The sequence below is a fragment of the Lepidochelys kempii genome, chromosome 18, assembly GCF_965140285.1.
Source record: "Lepidochelys kempii isolate rLepKem1 chromosome 18, rLepKem1.hap1, whole genome shotgun sequence".
NCBI classification, from domain to species: Eukaryota; Metazoa; Chordata; order Testudines; family Cheloniidae; genus Lepidochelys; species Lepidochelys kempii.
The window spans coordinates 18,459,634-18,466,588 of record NC_136397.1 but is presented as its reverse complement, the minus strand read 5'-3'; the positions used below and the strand labels follow the sequence as shown (position 1 = coordinate 18,466,588).

Below are 6,955 nucleotides of genomic sequence, written 5' to 3'. Positions count from 1 at the left end.
CGGGCGGGGGGAGCCGAGTGGCGGAATGGCTCGCGCCGGGACTGCGGCAGGTGGCGGGGAGGGCCCGGGCTGAGGTCCGGCGAGAGGCAGGTGGGGCGGGCCGGCCCCCTGCAGGGGCAGGCGGTTATTTTGGGGGGGGTCTGTGCTGGGGGAGGGGCAGGCGGTTATTTTGGGGGGTGGTCTGTGCTGGGGGAGGGGCAGGCGGTTATTTGGGTAGGGCGTTGCTGAGGGGAGGCGGTTTATTGGGGGGGGGTCTGTGCTGGGGAGGGGCAGGTGGTTATTTGGGGGCGTCTTTGCTGGCGTGAGGCGATTTATTGGGGGGTCTGCTGGGGGAGGGGCAGGCGGTTTATTGGGGTGGTCTGTGCTGGGGGGAGGCGGTTTATTGGGGTGGTCTGTGCTGGGGGAGGGGCAGGCGGTTTATTGGGGGGGTCTTTGCTGGGGAGGGGCAGGTGGTTATTTGGGGGCGGTGTTTGCTGGAGGAGGGGGTAGGCAGTTTATTTGGTGGGTCTCTGTTGGGGGAGGTGGTCTTTGTTGGGGGTAGTGGGTAGGTGCAGTATCACAATGGCAGGTATAATCTGGGGTGGGGGTCCCTGGACTGGGAGTTGGGAGCTTGTGGGGGTCTAATCCTGACTGCTACAAACTGACTTTAGGCAAGTCTGTGTGTCTGTTTCTCTCTCAGTAAAATGGGCATAATAACACCTGCATTGCTTTGTAGAATGATTGGGGATCTGTGATCGAGGTGCTATGTAGGTGTTGATTTGATCATCTTTGACTATGAGTTTTGCTTCTCCCTGAGACAGTAGTTTTGAGTATTTACTTTTCTGACCTCTGAAGTAAAATAACTAAAAACACTTTTATGGCTGACAGTTTGCAGAATTTGAAACAACTAAGGCTTGTTTCATAGCATAACCAGTGGTGATCTAACAACAAAAAAAGGTTTTGAAATAAATGCAAGTTTGTAGGCCTCCCCTTCTCCCTCCTGCAAAGTTCCTTGCATAAGACTATCAGGAATTCAGCTACTAGGCGGTGGTATCATTCTATTATAAGTATTTAAACCCAGGGCTCAATGTGAGTGCAGGGCTCTGCCTGTGTGGAGCAGCTTGTTGCAGTCCAGAAAGTGCAGATGTCAGGAATGTGGCATGAAATGCGTGTGCTGAGTTACACTTCTGTTCAAGGTGGACCCTTCCAGATAAGAGTATCACTTCTGAACTACAGCTCTTATTTTTATGCCTTAGAATTCTTAATGTTTCCATTTTGGAGGCTAATTAATAATTGGCTTAATACACCAGCTTCTCACCTCTGGAGATGAAGGTTCAAAGCCTGGAGTAAGTCATGAGTGAAAATATTACTTTTTAAAAAAACATGTGTATTCATTTTTTTTTATCAGCTCAGTCTAGTCTTCAGGAGAGAGATGTCTGCATTGCAAAGCTGCTGTATGATTTACAGTTGAGTTCTAGAGAGGCCTTGCACTGGATTTTCGGTCAGGATTGATTTAGATGCATTTGCTGTGCTGTGTGGGATTCCCTGAACTGGAATAGTAAAGATGCTCCAAGACTGTGGTGCACTAGCAGATCTTAAGCCTGGTCTAAACTAAAAAGTTAGGTTGACCCAACTGCGTCGCTCAGAGGTGTGAAAAATCCACATCCCTGCATAGTTAAACTAACCTAACCCCTGCTGTAGACGGTGCTAGGTCACTAGAATAATTTTTCTGTCGACCTAGGTACCACTTCTCGGGGAGGGAGGTGGATTAACTACGCTGATGGGAGAATCCTTCCTGTTGGCATAGGCAGTGTCTACACTGAAGCTCTATAGTGGTGCAGTTGTGCCGCTATTGCATTTCAAGTATAGACAAGCCCAGAGTGTCAGTAGAATGGAGGCATGGAATGGTAGCACTGGGTTTGAGATGCACTGGCAAAGCTGTTGTGGGCGCAGAGACACTTTTGTGGCACCAATCTACACACTAGTTCCAAGTGCTGTTTTAAAATAAAACCCTGTTTGGTGACATCAGGTCAGGGAGGGGTGGTGCTTAGGGCTGAATATTCTCTCACTGAGTTACTTCCGTTTTAGATGCTTCACCTATTGGGCACAATGAAGTATCAAACAACTTCAGTCTTGCTCTTAGTGTTCAAATGCTGACATTTCTCAAAAGCGAGTGTTGCGTGGTCTTTGCTTAGCAGCCACATCTTAAATACTTGCTCATCAGTGTCTTGAGTGTTCTGATCTCTGTATAATGAAATGCATGTTTGTAAATGTTTAGAATTATATTTTATGCATGTTTGTCGCTCTGTAGGCAATGTTTAAGTGACCCATATCGCATACTAGATTAAAATGAGAGATGTGCACACAGAGCTTTTGTCTGCAGGGTACTATGCTTGGCAGAGGAAGGGGGCTGGGATTTGTCTTTCCCAGTAGATTAGCTTTATTCACTACTTTAAATAGTTTGCAACCATCTTCCTCTGGTGTTTTGAGATGAAAAAGAGTTTGTTTACAGTATACTTTGCAGAAATTGCCCACGGAGAATATCCTGTTTCGTATAAGAGATATAGGTGTTGTAGGTAGAGAGAACATAGCACAGATTTTCTTTGTTCTCTTTGCTAGGTTGTGTTCCTCTTGAGGGCATTGTATTAATCAAAAGTGTTAACAGTGTTATAAACTCTCACTGTGCAACATTAAACAGTTTTGAACAGTGTTCAGGGTTTGGTATGCAGAGACCTCAGTCTGCTTAGCACAGGTGGTGGAACTAGTGGTGCTGACGCACCCCTGGCTTGAAGTGGTTTCCATCATATACAGGGTTTACAGTTTGGTTCAGTGGCTCTCAGCACCTCCACTATACAAATTGTTCCATCGCCCTTTCTGCTTAGTACCATGACGAATCCTTTTTAACCTTTTAGGAGAGATACAGAAAAGGAGGAAAAACAGTTAAAGCATTTAAGTAAGGCTTTAATTTTAGCAACATTTCTTGTTCCCTTTCCCTTTATCTGGAGAGAGTTTAAGAAGGAAAATCACCCTTGTCTGACAGTCTCTTAGATGGTATCAAAGATGGTGGTAACTGTTCTTTTGGGCAAAAGAGAAAAAGTTAGTTGAGATTTGCTGGAGCTGTTGCTGCTGCTGCTCTTGTTGAAGTCTGATCCCGTTTCATCCAGGGTGGTGTATGGGTTTCAACTGGAGCTGGTAGAGGTGGCAGTGTTATCTGTGTCCCTCTCTTTGGCCTGGTCTCGTCAGGACACCTCTCAAAATTAGGATGACAAAGGCCAAGAGTCCCAGCAGGTTGTGTGGCTGGCAGCCATGATAGTGAAGCTTGCTTCAGTAGCCTCCATCTGTTCTTTCACTCCAAAGTCTCTTTTTTTGAAGGACCCAAAAAGGGAGTGATGGGTGGAATAGCCCATCCTCTTGTTATTTTGTCCACCAGGTAGGCCTAATATCCAACACATCAGTTTTGGTTCCTTAATTTCCAGTACAATCTATTTTTACCAAACATGATTCCAACATAGTCCTGGAATCATATCAACTTGGCTTTTTGTTTGGACTAATTTAGTCTCTCTGTCTGGTTCTCTTGCACCTGTTTATAACATTCACTATTAAAAACAACTTGACCTACTTTCATTATCATTTGTTGTTATAGGTTATTGTAATATCTTATGAACATTAATATACTTTTTACACTTGAACTCACAATTAGGGTAAATTTGTTGTCCCAGTCATCACAAGAAGTCTCTTCAGATTGCTTATTGAATTTCCAGTCTCTGAAAAATAAGTGGACTAAGAGGAAAATTCTCCTCTCAGGTGCACAGGGCAGATCTTGATCTTTAGAGTCTGCTTCCTTAATGGCAGACACACCTAGGTCAGGTGCGCAGGGTATCTGATTTGAAGCCAATCAGTTGGGTACAAGGGCAGAATTTTGCGCTAAAGATTCAGTGAAATACCTGAAAATGACATGAGCTGAGAAATTGAAGTGTCCAGAAGAAACTATTAGACCACACATCGCAGACACAAGAAATTCTCTGCACCCTCCAATTAAAATTCTTCAAATATAGAAATACTCAGGATGCTTATTGGAACTGCCATGATAGATTGTTATAAGGTTATGCAGTGTACTGTGTACTCAAAATATTGAGCTGCAATATGCATTTAACAAGTAAGATACCAAGTGTATTGGGAATAATATTTTTTATTTCTACTCTATTGTATATCGTATTTCTTGTTAGCATACATGCTTTCTTTTATAATGTGATTCTTTTATGTTCTTTGTATTGTTTTTCTTGACGTGCTATCTTTCATGTATTTAATGTATTTCTTTTGGTCAATTTAAAACAGTAAATGTGTGTGCATGCATATTTTATCTATGACATAAATCCTGTGTATCTGGATTTTAGTCTTATGCAACTTCTGCATAATATATATAATAACACACACTTCTAAATGAGGGTCATAATTACATTTGCCTCCAAAAAGTTAGTTTAAATAACTGTTGTGAGGATTTTGATCCTGTGTTAGATAGTGAGGCAGTCTTATATAGAACAAGGTTTGATACCCAAGTTGGTTTTGAATCTGCAGTTACTTTTATCTTTCCTGGTCTTTTGTTGTTAATGAGAACCTGGCTCTGAAAGGCTCTTGGCTTTTTCACTTTGTAAACAAGATTACTGGGTGTTCTTAGGCAGAGTTGGATGGAAACAGTCCAATCATCTGTAGCTCTGCCACAGAAGTTCTCAAAAGGATTGTGCAAGGAAAATTCAGGTCAGTGTTATAATTTCTGCTCAGGTTTCAGAGTAACAGCCATGTTAGTCTGTATTCGCAAAAAGAAAAGGAGTACTTTTGGCACCTTCGAGACTAACCAATTTATTTGAGCATGAGCTTTCGTGAGCTACAGCTCACTTCATCGGATGCATACCGTGGAAACTGCAGAAGACATTATATACACAGAGACCATGAAACAATACCTCCTCCCACCCCACTCTCCTGCTGGTAATAGAAGAGTGGGGTGGGAGGAGGTATTGTTTCATGGTCTCTGTGTATATAATGTCTTCTGCAGTTTCCACGGTATGCATCCGATGAAGTGAGCTGTAGCTCACGAAAGCTCATGCTCAAATAAATTGGTTAGTCTCGAAGGTGCCACAAGTACTCAATTTCTGCTCAGTGTCTCCAACTGGATTTTCACCAGCTGCCTCTTGTTTCCTTGGCATCTCTGATGCATTCCTAGAGGTAAAAGCTTTTGCCTATTTTTAAAATTGTTGTAAGTAAAGCTGGAGGAAAATTTTTGGATGAATTGTATTGTTTGACCTGAAAATATTTGCAAAATTGACCCACAAAGTTTTGGCCATTCACAAAAAAGGAGGAGAAGGAAGAGGTAGTGCCAACCTCTCCCTGCCTTATAATATTTGGCCCTGTGTTGGAGATCCAAGTTTGAATCCCTACTCTAGAACAGACCCAAACCAGTTTTTTTATTTTTAAATTTCAAACTGCCACCAAACTGAAAAATCAGTTATTCTCCCAGTTCTAGTTGGAATTGATTATCTTGCTACATAAGCTTTAATTGAGACCTATGTATTAACTTGTCCACCATACTCAGTTACATTAATTTGGAATGTTATGCTTTAGTATGAACAAATCTGTGTTGACTAAAGAACTGTAGATAGATAGCAGAATGTAATTATCAGTAATCTTACTGATCAATGTTGATTTAGCAGCAAAGAGTCCTGTGGCACCTTATAGACTAACAGACGTATTGGAGCATAAACTTTCGTGGGTGAATACCCACTTTGTCGGATGCATGTAGTGGAAATTTCCAGAGGCAGGTATATGTTGATTTAAAAGGACACTGGTCCTTTCTTTCATATTTTCTAGAAAGAAAAAAAATCTTTCTTCAGAAGTATGTTTTCTTTGTGAGTACTTGGAGAAGAACAATTGCCTTATACTCTGCAGAACTGTTATGATGACTGGTTGTCTTGAAGAAAATTTCTAGATAAGACAGGCTTATCCATTACACAGTATCCTACAGATTGCCACCTGGATGTTGTTCCTATAGTTGTGCAAACTGGCTGCTGCCATCAGTAAGAGTATATTTATGACAAAGGCCACTTATTTGTTGTCTAACATTTTTCTTATCAAATTCCTTAAGAAAATATTGCTGCTTCAGTGAGCTGTCAGTTTCAGTTTAGAGTATTTATGGTCAAACTGTGAACTTTTAGAAATGGAGAGGAAGGGGGAATGGGATTTTTTTTAAAAGATACGCTGTAGTTCAAAAATCATTATTTTGGGGGTAGTTTTTTGGCCTGTGTTATATGATGGTCCTCACTGGCCTTGGAATCTTTGGGTACATCTACACGTCAAAAAAAAAAAAAAAAAAAAATCAATCCTGTGGCAGCAAGTTTCAGAGGCCAGGTCAGCAGACTTGGGCTTGTGCTATGGGGCTAAAAATAGAAGTGTAGACATTTGGGCTTGGGCATGTGCCCAGGCTCTGGAATCCGGGGAGCCTCTCCAAGCCCAGGCTCCAGCACGAGTGGGAACATCTACACTGGTATTTTTAGCCCCATAGTGCAGTCTCCATGAGTCCAAGTCAGTGGACCTGGGCTCTGAGATTCACTGCTGTGGGTGGTTTTTTTGCAGTATAGATGTATCCTATGAGTCTACAAGTGCAGGATATCCTTCAAATAGCTTCTCAAATGTGATGTTTTCATGCCTAACTAAGAGGTAGCAGTCTCTGGATTCTTATCTAGTTTCTTCTTTTATACTCCAGCATTGATTTGAGTCACTCAAAGGTTTTATTGTATATTAATTTTCTAATTTTTAATGTAGCATGCTTTATTTTTAATGCACTTTTGGTGTTGGGAGTGAACTAGGGAAGCTCTATAAAGTACACTGCCTGCTGCTTGTTCTAACATGCCAGAAGATTCAATTTCTGTGTGTAATCCAACCCAGTCTCCCAACTACTGCCACGTTTTCATCTATCTGTAAACAG

General features: G+C 41.9%; 1 protein-coding gene across 2 annotated transcripts in view; it reads left to right on the top strand.

Moving 5' to 3' along the window:
• SLC35E2B (solute carrier family 35 member E2B) overlaps positions 1–6,955 on the top strand; it is a 29,907-nt gene continuing 22,952 nt past the window's right edge. Inside the window, exon 1 of one of the 2 annotated variants that reach the window (XM_073317107.2) lies at positions 1–86. The gene's annotated coding sequence lies outside the window, so the exon portion shown is untranslated. Of the gene's footprint in view, positions 91–6,955 lie in introns of both variants that reach the window. The other variant, XM_073317106.2, reaches the window with a different exon arrangement.